Raw genomic sequence first — 20,291 nt, forward strand, 5'->3', positions numbered from 1 at the left:
CCAGCTACACCTGGAAGACATCTCTTAGCATAGTCATTTGCTATGGGTTCTCAATGCTAGCAATAAAGCTACCTGCCACCAACAATTTATAAGCATCAATGCAGGAATTAAACTGAAATAAATAACAAAAAGCCAAAATGATAAGACATTAAATCAAGGTGCAACCTTGCTGGAACTCACTAAAGATAAATCCAGGGGGCAGTGAGGTGGAACAATCAAAAGCCATCCCTCCAAACTCTCTGAAGTGGTCACAATGGGAGTGATAATTAAATGAATGAAGTGCTAGAAAAAAAATGAAATGAGAAATAAATGCTCAGATAACTACAGAAACAGTGATTATGGTGAAAGATATACTTAGGGATTAAAGAGCGATATAGATAAAAAAGAAAAATATACAGGCGCTAGGGAAAATGATGAAACTAGGAACATTCAACACAGAAAAAATTGGAATCTATGAAACAGATTCAACAAAGATACTCAGGCAGATACTCAGGAGATCAAAAAGTCCACTGGAAGTCTACACATCAGAATGAAACAATGTGAGGACAGAGTATCAGATGTAGCAGACCAGATTGTGGTTAGTGATTGTGAAAAGAAATGTCCTAAAAATAGCAAGAGGCCACAAAAAATCAATCCAACAGTGCTAGATGATGTAAAAAAGAATAAAATAACATTGATCAGCCAGTGAAAACAGAGGAGCCTGTTCATGAAAGTAATGGCAGAAAACTTTTCAAGCGTAGAAAAGGAATTTGACATACAGGAAGTGAGGCATACAGAACTCCAATTAATCATGATAAAAACTAACATATGTACTAGTCAATATTCCAGTAAGTCAACATAATAACAGAATATTAAAAGATATTAGAAAAAAATTATCTGTAAGGGAAAGCCCATCAGAATCACAGCAGACTTCTCAACAAAATCTCAAGTCAAGGAGAGTTTGTTGTGAGGTATTTTAAGCCCTAAAGGAAAACAATCTCCAGCCCAGATTGACATATACCACAAAGCTACCTTTCAGAATTGATGGAGAAATGAGATACTTCCATGACTAACAAACCCTGAAGAAATGCATGACAACGAAACCAACACTCCAAAATATTCTGAGGGACATTCTCAAAAGACATTCCGTGAACTCCAACAAAATGCTTCCATCTCATTCCAGAAGGAATGGCTATTATTAAGAAATCAACTGATAACAAATGCTGGGGGGGCTGTGAGGAATAAGGAACCCTTTTCTACTGCTGGTGGGAGTGTAGACTGTGGAAATCAGTGTGGAGATTCCTCAAAAAAGTAAAACTAGAGGTTCCTTTGACCCAACTATTCTCCTTTTTGATATCTTCTCAAAAGAATTAAAAGCATTATAACACAACAATATATGCACACCCATGTTTACAGTAGCACAGTTTATAATAGCTTAACCTTAGAAGCAGCCCCAGTGTCCATCAACTGATAAATGGATAGAGAAGATATGGAGATATATATCTGTATCTTCCATAAAGATGGATAAGCGTGAAACATTTGTAGCTAAGTGGATGCAGCTTGAGCCCACACTTACATGAAATGGATCAGACACACCTGTTTAAATATCACCTTGCTTGTCTGGTATGAGAAGCTGAACGTGTAAGGACTGAAATATATAACAAAAATTGGGAAGTGGGAAGAAAATGAGAAGGGTTAAAAGGGAAGGTGAAAGGGAAAGGAAGGGACAAGGAAAAGAGAATAGAAGGAAACAATGGAAATAGGACTTGTTCCACCAAAAAAAAAAAAAAAAAAGAGGAAATATGACCTGTGTAAATAAGGGTGGGAAATGGGGTGGGAGGAAAGGGAGGGAGGGGATGCGGAAAAGGCCAGATGTATCATATGCAGCTACAAATTCCCTATCATTGTGTATATCCAAAGGGCACCAATAAAAAAGAGAAAAATGTACAGATTGGTGTCAGTCACCCTTGGCACCATCCACGAGGGCGGCAGTCCTCTGCACGGCACAGGACATCCATCCACTTTTCAGCATCTGGTTTGTAAGTTTAAGAACACAGTGAAGGGACTCCAGAGACTGACAGAAGTTTGTGGCATGGAGGACAGAGACCAAAAGAGATGGCCCAGTCACACTATGAAGAGAAACTCACCAGCAATATTGGTAATATAGGGAGCAGAAGGAAACGCCATCAAACTAATTACTGGTCTCAGAGAGACAGTGCACAGGTAAGTAAAATGCACAACAAGGAGGAGTACTCGGGAAAGAAAGAAGTCTGGGAAAGTTACAGTAGGAGAACAGAAGCCATCAGCACGGGTGTTGGGACAGAAAGTTGAGAAATTTTGTAGGAAGTGTAATCAGAAAGAAAAGAAAGAAAAAATAAGAAAGAATTATTTGAAGAAGTCCAACACCCAAATAACAAGAGAGACTCTAAAGGAAGAAAAGTATCATAGAAATAATATACAAAATAGACTGAAACCTAAGAGCATAGGTTCTAGATTGAAAAGCCCACTGGAATACCTAGGTCTATGAGTTAAAAAAAAAAAGACACCAGAGAAAAGTGCTTGTAGGCAGAAAAATAAATAAAACTCCCACGATTTTATATATAAGAATAAAAGTCTAACTGACTTGAGATATCTCTGAGAAATACCTGCAGCTAGATGACAGTGAAGTTGTAGCTTTAAAATTCTAATAGTTTTTTTTTTTTTCCAACTGAATAATTCTATCTAGGCAAATTATTAATCAAATGTGCAGGTGGAATAATGGTGTCCGGATATGAGAAGTCTCAGGCATTTTACCTCTCATAAAATAAGTGTTATGCACAGGTTCCTCTGGACTAAAGAGGAACCAAGAAAGAGCAAGCAGGATTATTGCTTTTGAGCCCAGAAAGCCGTGCACTTGAGACCGTCCCTGGCGGAGGACAAAAGGTTCTAGAAGATAGAGCCTCATGAAATGAAAAACAAACAAGGGAAAGTGACAGCGTTTGCCTGCCCTGTAATGAGTTTTATATTTTTGTTGGAAAGCTGAGAATTGAATTAGTGTTACACAGAACATTCCATACACAAATAAGAGGCAATAACGGACTCACAGAATGCTGAGAAAAATCCACATGAAAGGAATTAATGGTCATAAATCCTGAGGCTCAGCTGTGAGCAGTAATTTATCTGGTCATCGTGCTGTAAGTTCTGGTGTCAACATAATAAAAAATGGTGTGAGTATGGTTGGAGAAGTGTCCTGTGGGGTAGTGGTAGGAGAGCTAAGGTCGTATTTTCTCTAGGAGGAAGTCAAAGATGAGATCTAGCATTGAAAAAAACCATGCTGTGCAAGCATGCTATTTGCATATACTCCACAAATACATAACGAGTTGAAGTTTTTGCCTTTAGGCAGCAGAAGTTAAGGACTGGGAGGTGGTGGGGCCTGTTCTCCTGCAAGTCCTGTGGTGCTCCTGGACTTAGGCACGCAGTATGTGCTGCACCAATTAAAAGGGGCCTCAGTGGTTGCCACAGGTCCAGAGTGGAACCGCAAACACGGTGCGTGAGCACCGGCGATGCTGTGGAGGGTGCGTTCACCACAGTTGAGTGGGCGGGCAGGACACTGTTCTCTGGAAGTCTTCCATGTGACCGTGGGAAAAGAGCTTCCCTTTTCTGGTTCTCTGGAAACAAATCTATACTCTGTTTCTCTTTCTGTTGGAAGCCATTTCTTCTTTGGTCTGTCTCCTGTGTTCAGGGTTTGACTCAAATTTAATTTCAGCTCTTGATGGAGATCTCTTGGCCCAGCTTTGTCCTGACGCTGAGGCAACAAGGGCATCTGGGAGGCGTGTATGTGTGTGTGTGTGTGTGTGTGTGTGTGCCTGCATGTAGGTGTGTCTGTGTGTGATTCCAGCTTAGTTATTTCGTAGCTCTGTGCCTGGGCTATTACTAAAGTGCTTGTCACCTCATCTGATGCAGGAGAAGACATTCCTTACCTCAGAGGATTGCATGAGGAAAATATGAATAATTTAGTATCTAAGGACCCAGTACAGAGTCATTGCTAAAATAAACTAAAGTAAAAGATAGAAGGGAACATCTGTAGTTAAGACTTTGTTTGAGACAGGAGCCATGTAGTGCCAAATGCAGGCCCCACAGTGGAAGCTTCAGGAAGGAGCATGAGCCTGGGAGGGAGAGGAGGGGGGAGCAAATCGGGTACAATGCACACAGAGCGCCTCGCTAACTTCTGCTTCCAAACACAATCAGAGCAACTGAATACCTCTTAATAAAGTGGAACAATAGGTCCAGCGCTAAGAAGGGTGTCTTTTGCCCTAAGACTCCTGCATGCCTGGTGCTGGTGGCTCTTTGAAGCTAGGGACCTGGCCTCGCACCTTGCTCCTGCGCCAGGCTGACCCACTGTTGGGCGATGATGTGCCCAGGGTGTGCTGTTGTGACTGAAATTTTGAACTGCTTGGGCTCTTTGGTCTCTGGCGTGCTTTCTGAACCCTGGCTGGGGGCTGTCGGGGAAGCCGTGGCAGCCGCTTGCTTAGCTACTCTTTCTCTGAGCTGTCTGCAGGTGGGGGAAGGAGATCGCCCAGACTCTGCCAGAGCTCCAGGGTGGGGGTCCCGGCACTGGCATGGAGCAGAAAGCAGGTTCAGACCCTCCCACGGGCCAAGCTACTGGTCTCTGCTGAGTAGCCACCTTGGCTGCTGGGCCCGGGGTGGGGGTGGGGGGCAGGAAACCAACTCCACTGTCAAGCCCAGTGACGACTGTGAGACAGGGAGGGAGCAGGGAGCTGGGGACCCAGGAGGCCTGGGGGAGGTGGGAGCTGTGTGAGGACTGTCGGAAGCGGGAGAGTGTGTAGGTGGCTTGGGGACAGTGGGCATGGGGGACACTGCATCCGTTATGCAGAGCAGGGCGACAGGCGTTTGCATGGTCTACTTGATGGAAAAGCTCTAGACCGGAGCAGAATCGCCCAGCTGTAGCTCGAAGCAATCCAGGATAGTCCTATCTGGTAACCAGATCTATCAAAATCTCAGGCCTGAACCCGAGAAACCTCTTCTGGACTGCTCTCTTCTCTGCACAGTGACTCTGGCTCCTGGTGTTTTGTGGACATTAATTATAGACAGCAGCAAAGGGCTTGGGGCCTTGCGCAGCCTTTTCTTTTTCCACTTCACCTGGCCGACGCCTTTGCTCTTTCTGCGCTCTGCCCAGAGCGGCCGGAGGCCTTGGCATTTGCACCTCTTGCATGCACGGCTGCATCAGCTTCCGGTCTCTACTTGTGCCTGCTGGCCTGGGCCTCTCACGGGGCAGCTCGTTTCTGCGTGCATCGCCCCTCCTCTGTCCCCCGGCGGCGTTCTTACTGTATCTTCCCTGCGAGGTCGCACACACGCACCCTTGCCCCCCGCCTCGATGGAAGCACAGCACATGCTAGCATCGTGGCTCTTAGCTTAGACTGGGGTTAGGTAAGAAAAATGAGTGTGAGCATTGAAATCGGACAAGGCGAGTACCTGGAGCTCCACACCCGCTGCCATTGCACGTGTCACCCTGGTGAGCAGCGGTGTGGGCGGGGGAAGGCCTGCGGGACTCGAGGAAGTGGGCACAGTTCTCCATTTCTATGGCCCAGTGCCCCTGGAGATAGCGTGTCGTGGGCTGTTCACAAACCTGAGGACCCAGGAAACTCTCTGATGCAGGAATTTTGATTTCTTTTTTCTTTTTTAAAATCTTTTATTTATTTGGTACAGGTCTCACTACCCAGCTTGGACTTGTAGTGATCCTCCTGTCTCAGCCTCCCCAGCACTGGGATTACAGGTGTGGGCAACCACGCCCGGCCTTGGTGGCCTGCATATATACTGGGGATTGAACTCAGGTCCTTGCGCTTGCCAGGCAGGCGCTTAGACCACCGAGCTATCTCCCCAGACCAGGAATCTGATTTCTATGACTGTGTTTTCAGGAAATAATGACATGTTTTTGCCCCAAAGACCTGGTTTCAAACACTGTTTTCAATTAGTACAGAAAGAGTTGGAGAGGACTTAACTGCCCCATCTTCATGGATTGGGTTTGGTTTGCAGGGCAGCTATGTAGGGGATGGTACCATGTGTGGACTTGGACTAACTCATGCCCAGCCTTTCCACATCTTTATTTAAAAAAAAAATCTAGGCTACAAAAAGCAAAATTAGACTAAATACCCAAGCTGTGTATGTTAGCTTGGGTAGAGCAAGAATGAATAATGTCTGTCCTGCTTTTCACTTAATTATAGTTCCCAAAACATATAGATGGAGCAAAAGTTTCTTTGGCACATTGTTAAAAAACAATGACTTTTAAAGCAAATGCTATCTACTCAAATAATAATGTGTGGATTGAAAATTTAGGTTCAGGGGAAAATGCTTTTGAAGTGAACATGGAGGGCTGGGGAGATAGCTCAGTGGTCTAAACACCTACCTGGCAAACTCAAGGACCCGGGTTCAATCCCCGGAACCATATGTCGTGCCAGCCCCAGGCACCGAGCTGGCCACTGAAATCCAGCATGATGGTGCACGCCTGTAATCTCAGTGCCAGGGAGGCTGAGGCAGGAGGATTGTGCTATGAGTCCAAATAAATAAATGAAGAAGAGATACAATGAACATGGGATTGAACTCACATATGTAGCTGGGTAAACAGCCTTTGGGGTCAAAGGGAGACCCTGAGCCCCTTGGATGAGTTTGTTGATTGAAATCAACGAATCTGCAAGATTTGTGGGATGCAAGGTTTGGGTTGGAGGCACGCACTTCTGCTTTTCTTGCACACTGACGTGGAGCAGCATCAAGGCTTCTTGGTTGCCCTGCAGTTTGCTTTGTCTGATCTGCAGCTCATTCTGAGGTTGTGCAGCCCCAAAGCAGTGGGTGTCGGTGAATGCAGGGCCTGCTTGGGCTCAGCCAGGAGGCCAGCTCCTTCTGAGGGCGAGGGCTGTGCTTGTGAAGGGCGCTCTGAAGCAGTAGAAGTGCCGGGGCCAGGAGGAACAAGGCCGCGCATCCTCCTGCGTGTATTAACGTGGATGCTTCTGCTCTTCAGCTCCAAATTTTGCCCTGTTTCTTTCTCCTGCAGGCATGGGTAGAGCCGACTGCACAGGCACTCTGCAGTGAGCACCCTGGGGAACAGCCACAGAGCCCAGCTGAAATGAACTGGCTCCCCTGAGCCTGTCCCAAGCCCTGCTGCCGGCCTTCACCCCAGCGCTGAGGTAAGTCCCCTTGAATCCCCAGCTGAGGGAAACAGCGAGCAGAGCTCCTCAGTGGTGGTGGGCGGTGGAAACTTCGGGTGAGGCTCTGTGAAGAACCAGTTGTTTATGATTCCATCAGACCATCTGCTTCCCTTCTAGCCCGCTGGGAGGCAAGGTCACTTGGTGGCCAAGCAAGCTTTGATTTGACAGAGCAGGTATTTTTAAATCTGGATGCAGAGTTGTGTGTTTTCAATTGCTGAAAACAATTGAAATTTGAACTCCATAGGCAGTGAGTTTATCCTCCAGGTAAGAGTCCCAGTTCAGGTGCGGGCCCAAGTGCACCTGCTCTGTTCTGCAAGGCCAGTTGAGTTCTTAGCAAATGCGGCTGAATACACACACACACACACACACACACACACACACACACACACGCATGCATGCATACACACATGTAGATGTACACATACCTGTACCCACATGTACCAACCCAAGGGGACAGAAACAAAACATTTTCAGGAAGGTTATTGCAAAACATTCCAGTAAACCTACTAAAATGCTTTTAATTACCTAGATATGTTTTGATTATAAAGGTAATCTGTTCTCCTAGGACATTTGGAAAAATGCCCAGGTGGAAGAAAATAAAATGTTCTGAAATCTTACCTCTTCGGCTTGGATAGTTTTCCTTATGGTTACTCTTAATCTTCTACAGGATTTTGATTTCTTTTTTTCTGGGGGAAGGAGGAGCGGTGCAGCAGAGGCCCCCCAAGGAGGGCCTGGGGGTGGGGTGGGGCCTTGCCTCTAGCCTGGAAAATCTCCAGAGCTGACTTTTAAGTATCCAGGAATTTTGTTAAGAAACCTTTGGCCGCTTAGAATTGACCACCAGGGAAAGGGTATGCTTGGAAATGAACCAGCATCCCAGAGCGGGACTTCTCTGTCTCAGACATTCAGAGCATGCTGGAGCAGCACAGGGGCACACGTGGAGGGGCCTGAGGCCGTCACTCGCCTCTGTGTACCCTGGCTTCCTTACCTGCACACAGCAGGTGGACGGATGAAAGAGAGCGACGCTGTATCCTTATAATCTCCTAAGACAGCCGTGAGAGTCCCACGAAATACAGAAAGTGTCTTGCCTCCGCCAGGCTGCTGGCTCTTACAGGGGCTTAGCTGACCCGGAGACCTTTAGTTGATCAGTGGGGAGCTGTATTCCGCACCCGCTTTTGGCTCTCCCTCCTTGGGAGGTCTGTTAATTGTTGACACCCTTTCTTGAAGGCAGATGAAAACCTTCCATTTACTGACCAGCATCTGGGGTGCATTTCCTTCCTGGAAAAGTCAAGACCTCGGTCAGGGAAGTGTGGAAATGAACCCTCAGCGGTCCTGGACGTGAGAGCCAGGACTGCAATCAGAGCGTTTGCCTCCCAAGCACTGCTGGGCTGGGGCGTGCAAGGGGGAACTTCCTGCCAAATGTGAGCTTCAACAATAGCTTCTTTCTTCAAGGCCCTGCTGTGGAAGCAGATTAGAGCTAATTAAATAAGCATAATGGAGCACCAGGCTCAGCGCCCCTCTTTCTACTTTCTGAGTCTTTTGCTTTCTTTTCCTATTTCCCCAAAGCAAAAGGATGGGAAGAGGATGTGACATCAGTGACCCACCCAGTTTTATCTGTAGAATTGTAGGTGCTGAAAGGAGTGAGAGTGTAGAGAGCTGTGGAGGTCCTCTTGTTCCCTATGCTCCCTTTGGGGAGCCAAGTCACGCAGCAGCTGGTGGTGGTCCAGGCCTGTGCTGCAGAGGGGCTCTGCCGGAGAGGGAGGGAGCCCAGGCCAGGGTCTTTGCCTACCCCTGGCAAGGGGGTGTGCTGGGTAAGCTAGCCCTGCCTCAGCCTCGCCAGGCCAGAGTCCTAGTGCGCTTTAGTGCCTTCTAGTTTTCTTGGAGTTGAGCCTGTTCCTCATCAGGGCCTTAGTTTTTCTCCCAGGGGAGGCATTGTACCAAGATTTTACTCTGAAGAAACTCAGCTGTGTTCATGAGGAAGGGGAGGGAAAGGCAGGACACTGACTGAGTGTGGATGGCCCCGGGCATGTGTTCTGGGCTCCATCCATATTAATCTGTTTTAATTCTGCAACAGTCTGGAAGGGCCCCATTCCCGTTTCATATGTGGCAAGTGAGTCTCAGAGAGGCAGAGACTGACTTAAGAGTTTGCCGCTCCTAAGTGACGGAGATGTCAGTTAGGCCTGGGTTTGACCCCTTCCGCTCCTCAGAGCTAGGGAGTGCCCTCACGGCAAGTAGCCCCTCTTGTAGGAGTTCCAGGTCTGGTTCCAACAGTTAGAGTTCCTCCCCTGAGGGAGCATCATTCTGCCTCTGGAGCCATGTGGACAGCTGTGGTCTACAGTGATTGAAGCTTTGCGAAATGCTGCTCTGTTCTTCCGGATCCTGGGGGCTGTGTTCCCTGTTGTGGATGACAGCATTGGAGCCGAAAGCATCCCCAGAGCCCACTGCAGAGTCCTGTAGTGCATCTGATGTCCCGGCAGCTCGGGTGCAGGGTTTCTGGGCACTGGCGTTCTACTTGGTTACAAGCAGGTAGCCTCTCCCTCTTGGGGCTCTTGGAGCTCTTTGCAGGGGAACACATCAACATAGTTACATTTCCTTTTTCTCCATGGCTGGGGAAAACATTATTCTTCTGGCAAGAAAAACTTAATGCGGTTCTATAGATACTTGCCAAGTACCAACTGTGTGCCCAGCCACACATATCAGACTGTCTGGGTGAGAAATTCTCGCTCAGACCTGTGCACACAAACCTGCCAAGAGACAAGGGCAGGGGCTTCCCTGCCCCTAGCCAGGGGAGCACAGAGGTTTTCCTTCCCTCTCCTGTATCTTCCCATGGTCTGGTGACTGTGTATCACCTATGTGTTCTACAAGACCCCACAGGGGAGAAATCCTGCTGAGGTTCCCAGTTCCCTGAGCACAGAGTTTTAAATGTGCAGCCTGTGAAGTGGGAGACAGCCGCACATGGGCGGGGGCTTTGGAAAATCCATGCAGAAGGGAGGACTGAAGACAAGGAGGCTAGGTGGCCCAGGGAGCTTGGGAAGGTGCTGCCTAGTGGGGGAGGTGCTCTGCCCTGTAGTGGGGCTGATGGCATTGTTGAGGGTGCTGTCACAGGTAATCAGGAATCCTTTTCCTCCGAGGTACCTGATCAGCCTCAGAGGTAGGTCAGGGGCAGTTCTACAGGGTCAGGCTGGGGGGTCCCTCAAAGGACTCGCTGATCAGCCTTCACCTCCTACTGAAGAAGAGATGGAAGCCTGGAAAGGGCCTTGGGAGCTGGAGTCTGACTCCCGGGCTGATCAGGGTGTGTCCGCCAGACCACTCTGTGACTGTTGGTGGAGGTATGTGTGGTAGCGACAGCACAGGTGTCAACTGCGGGGTCTCTGGATCTTCTGTCCTCTGCCTGAGGGTCTGGCATAGGCCAGTGAGCCATCACCTGGCTCTGGGCTGGAAAGTTACCATGGTGGATGGGCATCTCACTCAGCTTGGGAGGAGCTTGACTCGACCCCTGTCTGAGCCCCACTTGACCACAGCTGCAGGGCCACCGAGGCCAAGGATGCCGAACCTTTCAGAGCTTTCAATAATACAAATGGCCTACTGCGGCACATGTGCCATAGGCTCGCCACCCCCGAGTGCTAGGTTTTTTGACCCAGATTCCTCATCTGTAAAATGGGCTCAATAACACCTAGCTGGAATGAAGGTTCCTAGTAATTCACATTTTTCCCCACAAAGGAACTGCCAGTGAAATGGTACCCACTGTCATTTCCCCGAAACCTTTACTGAAGTATAATTGACAGACAAAAACCTGCACATACTGAAGTTGTACAACTCAATGAGTTTTGACGTATGTGTGAACGCCAGGACTTGGTCTCATAATCACCTTGATGGAATAATCCATTGTGCCTCTCCCAACTTCCTCCTGTTTTATCCCTCCCTCCATTTCCTTTGTTTTCTTCCTTTCACCTCAGCAACCATTAATCTGTTTCCTTATTAATGTAGATTAGTGTGCATTTTTAGAACTTTATGTAAGTGGATTATATAGCATGCACTGTTCTCACTCCGCAGAATTATCGTTCACCCAAGTTGTTTCATGTTTCACTGGTTTTTCTTTTAGCACTAAGTGGTATCTCACGGTACGATGTATCACAATCTGTTTTTCCATCTGTTGGAAAATATTTGGGTTGTTTTGAATTTGCTATTGTTAAAATTTTTTTTTTTATTTTAACATTTATTGTGTGTGTGTGTGTGTGTGTGTGTGTGTGTGTGTGGCCAGCTCAGCCCACCAGAGGGCGCGGCTGGCTGGCCTGTGGTGCTGGAGGATTGAACCGCGGTCCCTGTACTTTGCCAAGCTTGTTCCAAGTAGGTGCTTTAGACCACTGAGCCATCTCTCCAGCCCCCTGAATTTGCTATTGTTATTAAAAAAAAAAAAAGCTATTCAGTGGAGCACGCTGGTACCTGTCAGTAACCCCAGCTTCTCCAGAGGGACAGAAGGAGGAAAAGTCTCCAGGTCTCAAAAAGAGTAAAAGTAAAAAGGCCTGAGAATGTAGGTCCGTGGTAGAACAAAAATTCAGCAAGCACTTGTGAAAAAAATATTTGTGGGGACATACACATGTATTTCTCTTGGGTACATAAACAGAAATAGAGAAAGGCGGGGTCCTGTGGCAGGTGATGTCACATTGTTTTCTAGAGTGACTTTCCCACTTTGCTTTGCTTACAGCTGTGTGTTGTAGCTTCAAAGGCTTCGCTTCCTGGCCAGTATTTGATGGGCTGAGCCCTTTGAATTTTAGCTGTTATGATAGGGGTGTGGGGCTATCGCACTGTGGGGTTATTTACATTTCTCTAGAGACTGAAAGTGTCAATCATCTTTTTCATCTGTTTATTTGCCTCCTACATATATCCAAAGTGTTGGTTCATATTTTTTGTTCATTAAAAAAATAAATGGATTGTCTTTTTATAGTGAGTTGTAAGAGTTGGTTGCGTATTCTGTAGGATGTATAACAGGCATGCTTTGCAAATGTTGTTTCGATTTCTGTACCTTGTGTATAGCAGGTGGTAATAAACTAATAAACTATTAAGTAGGATTGAGTTGAATAAGTGCTGTGCAGGAACTGTAGAGGAAGAACAGTAATCTCAAGGTGGAGAGGGGCTTGGAGGAGAAGGGGTGAGTTTAGATGGAAATGCAGTAGGCTGGTGCTGTGGCAGGCTGGAGAGGCAGCCTATGTAGAAGTTTTGCACAGAGGAACAGAAATACACAGTGGCATGTTATGTGTGCAGCCAAGAACAATTTGATCTGGTGCATTTTCAAGAGACACTTGCTAATTTTGAAATGATTACTGATTACTGAAAGTTGCAAATGGGACGGAGAAGCCTAGGACACCCTTCCTTTAATTTCTTCCAGTGATTGTGTCTTAATTCTAGTACAATAGGAAGACCAAGAATCTGAAATGTATATGGTGTGTGCATATCTTCCATGTTGTTTCTTCTGGGTGGATCTGTGTAACATGAGCACACTCAAGCTGCAGAATGATCCTTTCCCCAGAAAGACCTTCCACGGGCCTCACCTCTGTTGTCACACTGGTTCCTCTTTCTGTTTTCTGTTTCCATCATTTTGTCATTTTGAGAAGGTTCTGTAAATAGAACCACACAATCTGTGACTTCTTCTTTTACACCGGTCAAGACCTTCTGGTCCTACGAGGCTGTTGAGTGTGTCAGTAGCTGCTCTTTCTTATTGTTGAATGCTGTCCCCTGTCCCGTGAAATGAGGTGCCACTGCTTGTTTCCCTCCTGAAAGATCTTTTGGTTGCTTCCGCTTTGTGGTTATTATAGATTAAGACAACATGAACATGGATGTGTGGGCATAATGTTTTGGTTTTTCAGGGATAAATACAGAGGAGGGCAATGACTGAGTTTTATGGTAAATGTATCATTTAGCTTTTAAAGAAACATCGTGTAGTGGATCTGTACCATGGACCCTCCCACCAGGGGTGTGATCTCCTTCCCCCACTTTCTCACCAGCATTTGGAGGTCCCACTCTTTTCCCTTCGGCGGTTTGAACAGTGCACTGATTGCTCATTATGGTTTTCAGTTGTGTTTGCCCAGGACGGGTTCTGTGTTTCTCTCTCTTCCCAGTCTGGCTGTCTGAAACTACTCCCCAGGGCTCCTTCCACTGGTGATCCTCTCCCATCATTTTCAGAGCTGCCCGGGAAGGAAGACTTCATGCTTTGACCCAGTATGGGAGCTTCTTCATGTCCTTGGTGGCCTGCGAAGGTGAAGCTTCATAAGATGTATATTTTTCCAGTTTTTTTTTTTTTTTTAAACAAGTGAGCAAACAGTCCTTAAGTGCGGGCTTTACTGTGCTCCCCGCCCTGCCCCGCTGTGGTGTCAGTATGCCAACATCTATACTTACTGGTAGCTGAGAGAAGAAACCTCTGGAGTTGGCCCAAGAGGACTGTTTTCTCAGTGGTGGGGGTCTGGCAGTGCCATGGGCAGCTGTTCTGGCCTCGGGCCCTCTCTGGGCTCAGCATCTTCCTCTCTTTCGCTTAGAGATGGAGAGGCAGCTTCAGTGACTGGAATAGAACTGGGAGTTTGTAACTGTGAATTCATATCATGTCTTTAATCCACACAGTAACCATAAAAGTCAAGCACTGTTAAATCTCCATTTTACAAATGCGAAAACAGGGACACAGAACAGTCTTAGACCTAAGGAGCTGACGGTGGCATCTGGGACATCTGCCAGGTGCATCTGCCCTGTTCGTCATGATGCTGCACTCCCTGCATTCCCTTGTGCCAAGTGGGAGAGAAGACACTTGCTAAGTGACCTTCAGGGTCTCCAGGTCTCCCCTGAGGAGCTCACGAGAGAGGAGGATTTGCCATGAGCTTTTCCTGCAGTAGGAGAAGTTTGGGATGTTGAGATGGGATGTGGAGTAGGTAGAAGCACATGAATTTCCTTGGAGCATGGCAGGGTGGCCTGGCTGCATGCCTCGGGGACTTCCCTCCCTCCCCTCCTCTCTATTCCATCTCGCCCATCCCTCCTATTCCTCCCATCAATCCCATCCCATCCCATCCCACCCCATCCATCCCATCCCATCCATCCCATCCATCCCATCCCATCCCATCCATCCCATCCCATCCCATCCATCCCATCCCATCCCATCCCATCCCATCCCATCCCACCCCACCTTTGCCCAAAAATGGTTTGAAAAGAGCATGGACCTTCTACCCTGACAGGTCTGGTTTCCAATAGCAGAATTTCAATTTCTTCACCCACAAGGCAAGCAGGAAAACACCTGCTTTCTAGATTGCTATGAGGGCAGAGTTGGGTGCCATAATCATGTACTCTAGGGCAGGCAGCTCACTCCACTCAGTCTTTGCCTCTCCTTTGCTCTCAGGACCCTTGTCGTGGACACCTGGCTGCAGATCAGAGCTGCACTGGAAGAAAACTGGGTGTGGTCATCAGGGCAGAATGTCTTCTTTAGAAGTTGGCTCACTTTTCCAAAGAGCACTTCTTGTGCGCTTGGTTCTGTGCTAGGCACTTATGGTCCTAGGCTTCACGTAACATGTAGTCTAAGGACAGAAAGAAGTATTATTAATTGAAAAATATCACAGTCAATTGTAAAATCATGAGTTGCAGTGGTCAGGAAGCAGGGAGCTCTGTGATGTCGTGAGAGGGACTGCGGATGCTTCTGTGTGGAGCTTGGCTTCTCGGCTTTGGGCAGCTGATAAAGTCAGCATGGAACACGCAGTTCCTTTGGTGCTATGTCTGACTGGACCTTGACCCAACTTCTGGCCCCCTGGTGGTCACCCCAGCTACCCAGCCTGTGCCATGAGGCTGCCCTGAGCCAGCCTTTCCGAGTTGTGCTGGCCCCAGAGGCCTGGGGGACGCTCAGAGCCCACGCCTCACAGGCCCAGGCATCCTTGCTGCTGATTGGTTTTGCGCATGCTCCTGAGTTAGTTTATTACTCAGCTGGATGCAGTGAGCCCTGTTGGTGGTTTCTGATGGTCTGAAGGATTTTTTTAGAGCTATTTTTTTTTGGGGGGGGGGCACAATTCATATTCCATGAAACAAACCCACCTTCAGAGAACAACACAGTGAATTTTTTAAAAAGGAAATTTTCTGATTGCATCACGGTAACCACGATCCAGTTTGAGGACATTGCCGTAGCTGGTGGGTCATCTTGCTGTGCCCAGGGACTAGAGCATTATCTCCAGTTTTATAAGACTGGATCTGCACTTCCTGTAGGAGGGAGGTAGGTGGTGATGGCAGCGTCGCTGCAGCCGGCCGGCTTCCCGTGGGCAGTGGGGGTGTGTGCACACACGTGGCACGTGAGCTGTGGAGCAGGTGCCTTCTACCTTGTGACTCCCACTCAAAGCCAGACAAGGCCTTGCTTTTGTAATACCTAATCTTGTCCTGGGTTCTGGACTGAACAGATGGAGCGCAGCGCTCCCACATCTGCACACAGCTGGCAGCCTGCCCTGTCTACTGCCAACTGTACTTGAAGAGACCCCTCAGCCTCTGTCTGTCCATAGCCAAACTCCGCTGCTTTCCCGCATCCCCTCTCCCCTGCATGGCAAGCTTGCTGCCGCAGCCCACTTTTTCCCTCTTTGTCTCTCTCCTGTGGCCCAGCAAGAAGGAGAAGGACAGGAAGAGGCAGAGTGCCATGGCAGGCAGTGCCCAGAGATTCCCAGGCAGGGTGGCCTGTGACTCTAGTGCCCCGGAGGCGGGTGCCATACTGGGCCCCTGCATACCGGAGAGCAAGCACCTCCTTCCATTTTATACCTTAGGCCTTTCCCTTGCTTCTCTTGCCTCAGCCCTGGGCTGCAGTGGCATTTGGGGAGGACACTGATGATGTCAGAGAGAGCACTGATCTGCGGAGGGCTGAGGCTCCAGTAGGATGAGCTCCTTCCCTCCCTCACACGGCAAGCTATGTGGAGCGCCCTCCTCCACCCCAAGGCAGCCCTCAGCTGGCCATCGAGGCGCCAAGGCTCCTGGAGCAGAGGGTGAAGACCACAGGTCACATCTGAGCTCCCCACTGGCCCAGCCCCGTCTTGCCATCCAAAATTCTGAGTTCACAGAGCTCCCCTATATGTGTAAGGAACCGGGGACCATGCAGCCTTATAAATCTCCCTTTGCTTGCCTTTGACTTGTTGTGTCCTGTTACTTTATACCCTCTTCTGTGCCCCTTCCCCAAATGCTCCTCTGAAATACAGATTGTCAAAATCAACTGTTATTATCTGAAGCTTAAGGATTAATTCTGAGAAATCCCTTTGCCTGGTACTAATAAATGTTGTTTCGGACTTGTCACATACAGGTAACAATATATGACAGTATGAATAGCAGAGACCCCAGGCCTGCAGTTGTGATAACAAAATATGGGGAATGTTTAAATTTTAAGAAATCATTACAGTAAAATACATATTGCCTTTAGTCTCAAAACACTCCTCCTGTCCAACCCTCTTACTCCGTTGTCTTTGCCACTCTCTGAAGCAGTTCTGGAAGTCCTCTTTTGCCAATATCTTTTGTTCTACTGCCTGACTGCCTCTGTGTCCTGAAGCGATTCATTTTTTTGACTTTTCATGGTTGTTTGGGCTTCGAGGAAGAGGCAGAAGTGGCAGAGTACGAGGACCCGTGAAGGAGGTGGAGCAGGATGCACCACCATGTTTTTATTTGACAGAAATTACCATCAATCGTTCGCATTCATTTAGGACATCAAGCCAGTCGTAGTGGTGCAACTGAAGACTTTCACAAAAGCAGTCTAGCAGGCTTTCCGAGTCGCTTCAGAAAGCTCCAAGACTGACAGTATGTCGGAGCAAGGGGGAGCACTTTTGGGGGGATTGCTAGCCATGTGTCTTTTACTGTCCTACACCAGAATAATCGCTGTAGATTTTGATCAAGCTTTTACAATTTAGTTAATTCTTAAAGTAATCTTTCAAACCGTGTGCCGCGATCCCATCTTCCTGAGGAGGTACCTGAGGCTAGACGGACCGAGTGGTTTGCCTACATTTGTATAGCTCCCCATAGTGTTGGGGCCCCCCAAGTTCACGCCCTTTCTACACGCCCTGTCCTGCTTCAGTCACCTGTGCATCCTCAGTGTTTCTCTGCCAGGTGGTGGCTTAGGCGCCATGACTGTATGAGCAACCGAGACCCCAGGCCTGCAGGGATGGAACCCATGCTCTGTGCTTGCTGGGGGAGACGGGCCTATCCCTCAAGATATCCTGGGCCAGCTGTTTGCTGCTGTGCTAAGGACTGCAGAGAGGAATTCACGGTTCCCTTCACCACTGGGCCAACAAGTCATATGGACACAGACTTCTCTTTCTGTGCTCCTGCCCACAGGGTGAACCAGGGCAGCGTTGCTCCAGCGCAGTCCCTCGGCGAGGTGGCTGTTCTGTGAGGCTGTCATTCTTTTCTCTCCTCCCCTGCATGCATTTACTTCTCCGCTTTCTCCCCAGTGGTTTCCCTTGGCATAACTGCAGCTCACTTCTAAGGTGTAGCCCTGATAAAGGCAAATTATTTTGGCCTCCTCTGCCCCTGAGCCCCAGTAAGAGTTTGGAGCTTGTGTTTTCACTTGTCATGTCAGACTGTTTGCCAGAGTTTGCGGAAAAAGGCCTGTATTATTAATGCCCTTGCTGGGAGCAGCTGCACCCTGCCAGGTTGTCATGTGAGACCTGTACAGAGCCCCGCGCTGCGAGGCCCGCAGTGCTCCTGGCCCGCTGGGTCAGGTGGGAAATGTGATCCTGCAGATCAGCAAACGGCCAGGGAGCAGAGTGCTGGGAGGAGACCCGGGGAGTCTCCCATGGACCCTGTAGCTCTGGGAGCATCCCTAGGAGGCTGATTCTGTTCCAGTGTCTTAGTTCTGAAGGCCTGAAGCCCTTCCACAAGGTAAAAACAAAGACAATAATCAGCATAACATCAGAGAGCTGCCACTCCTTAGGGTGGGCATTGACCACACCACTTCCAAGGTATTTACTTTGGTCCTTAAGAACAAGCCTTGGGGGTGAGTGGGACTTGAAACCCTTCCATAGAGCCCCAGAGAGATCACATGAACTCCCTAAAGATATGCAGGGGGAATGACTAGAGGTGGGACTCAAGCCCAGGGCTGCCTGGTCAATAGCATACAGCTCTTTCCCAAGCCTGGGAGCCTCTAGGCATAACATGGTGTTCCCCGATGCACCCGCGGTGCATCCTGCAGTTGGTTCCAGTTCTTCTACCTCTCATCTTTGTCATATCAAAAGTTTTGAGGAGCTTAGTATTCCAAGCTTGAGATTTGATTACAATGTAGCATCCACTGAGCCAGGGCTAGTGGGGTGCAGGCCAGGAACGAGGAACTGGAATGAGCCCTCTTCATCTGCTTGTGCCCTGTCCAAGACCCCTTTTAGGGTCAGGATCTCACTGTAGAGTTCAGAGCAAGCAGTGTAATAATGTAGCACTCCACCAGCCCTAGTTTTTTGAAGATTAAATTGAGCCTAAAAACATTACGTCCAGAACGGATATCCCATTGAGATTCATTTCCCGTCACGGCAGCCCTGGTATTCTTTAACCGCCTCTTAGCTTCTCACTGGCTCCAAACCCAAGAAGCCCAATTTCATGACTGAGTCTTTGCATTGCTGTTCTCTCAGCTGGATACACCTTGCTTTGCCCGGTACATTCCTATTCATCTTTCAAAACACAAGATAAACTTTGCTTTTTGTCTTTCTCTAGCAGAACTAGCCCCACCTCGACCTTTTGTTTTTTACGCTTTTCATGGTTTTCCAATCATGGTTTTATGTCCTTTCTTTTCTACAAAGGCCTCAACAGCAGAGGCTGGACCATATTTATTCCTGTTACCTGTCTTTGGGAGGAGTGTCTTTGTGACTGAATAAAGTTTTATTCATAAAATATCCTGTGTACTAAACTGTGCTGTGTACTTGGACTACTTAAACCAGGATATTAGGTCAGGGGAGTTCAGAGAAAGAAGACGTAAAGGCTAGAGGTTTGCTGGCCAGTGGGCCAAGCTCTGTGCCACGTGCCAACAGCATTACTGCAAAAGATCCCTGCAACAGACAGAGAGGGCCCCTGGAGAAGGGAAGCAGCAGTGGACCCTTGTCATTAGGGAGGGAGACAGAGGTACCCCAGTTTCTCAGGCAAGACCCCTAACTCTGGCCTGCTCCTGGGAGGCCCCAGAAGGCCCAGAAGGCCCCAAGTGGAGACTCTGGAGGGTCCTAACAGGATGCAGAGGAGGGGTCTGCAGAGCAGGAGCAGAAGCAGAGGTTGGCAGAAGTCCAAGGCAAACTTTCTCTCCTTGCTGTGGTGCTAGGGACATATCCCTGGCCGAAAGGCATCTCCTGAGAATGCAGCATGAGCTGCTCCAAGACTGCATTTGGAGCCACGTCCTGCTCACATAGGACATGCTGTGCCACTGGCCCTTCTAGCCATTTAATTCCTCCTTCCCCTGCCACTAAGGCTTATGAGGAATCACTAGGCATAGGCACTTGGAGCTTTGGAAATGCTCAGCCTGGGTTTCAGTTTTGGTCTCAGGCAGTTTAATTGCTATTCTTGTGTTAATGAGCCAGTAATAGGGATGTGATTTTGGTAAGGTCATGAGGATTAGCGAAGATGGTGATTCTTTCGAGAACTTTCTGCACACCTGACAGTGACTGTTATTTACTCCTTTCAAACCCTGTAGACAGATGCTGTTGTCATTCTGAAATCACAGTCACAGAATGAAATTTCTGAGAGGTTAAGTCACTGGGGTCATATAATGAAGGAATGATGGAATCCAATTGTGAATTAGGTAGTTCTCACCTTAACCAGTGTAGCCCTGGTCCCTATTTTCTAACTCTTAAGAAATCAGCTGGGTCCCTTGTTAGAAAAAAAATTCCCAGGCTCCCCTTTGGATAGGACTCAGCTTGGGTGGGGCCCAGCACAGTGAGCACAAGAGGCACTCAGCCTGTTCATTGATCTGGCAAGATTTCTAAACACTCTGTTGTGATTTCCTGTCTGTGAGGTGTGGCTCATGGTCGGCCTTTAATAAGTGGCAGTTATGGCTGTGACAATATGAGGGGTTATGGAAGGGTATTCATCATTTAAAAGCTCATTAACCCTTATGTTGGATTCTGGATTAGTGAGTTGATATTCTGAAAGTCTCACTCTAGA

The 20,291-nt window shown here is 48.1% G+C and overlaps 1 protein-coding gene across 1 annotated transcript in view; it reads left to right on the top strand.

Annotated features, from left to right (window-relative positions):
- The window catches only part of St6gal1 (ST6 beta-galactoside alpha-2,6-sialyltransferase 1), a 128,299-nt gene that overhangs the window by 20,745 nt on the left and 87,263 nt on the right, over positions 1-20,291 (top strand). Inside the window, exon 2 of the mRNA XM_023700903.1 lies at positions 7,025-7,157. The gene's annotated coding sequence lies outside the window, so the exon portion shown is untranslated. The remainder of the gene's footprint in view (positions 1-7,024; positions 7,158-20,291) is intronic.

The sequence above is a fragment of the Octodon degus genome, unplaced genomic scaffold (assembly GCF_000260255.1).
Source record: "Octodon degus isolate 3935 unplaced genomic scaffold, OctDeg1.0 scaffold00128, whole genome shotgun sequence".
Lineage (NCBI taxonomy): Eukaryota > Metazoa > Chordata > Mammalia > Rodentia > Octodontidae > Octodon > Octodon degus.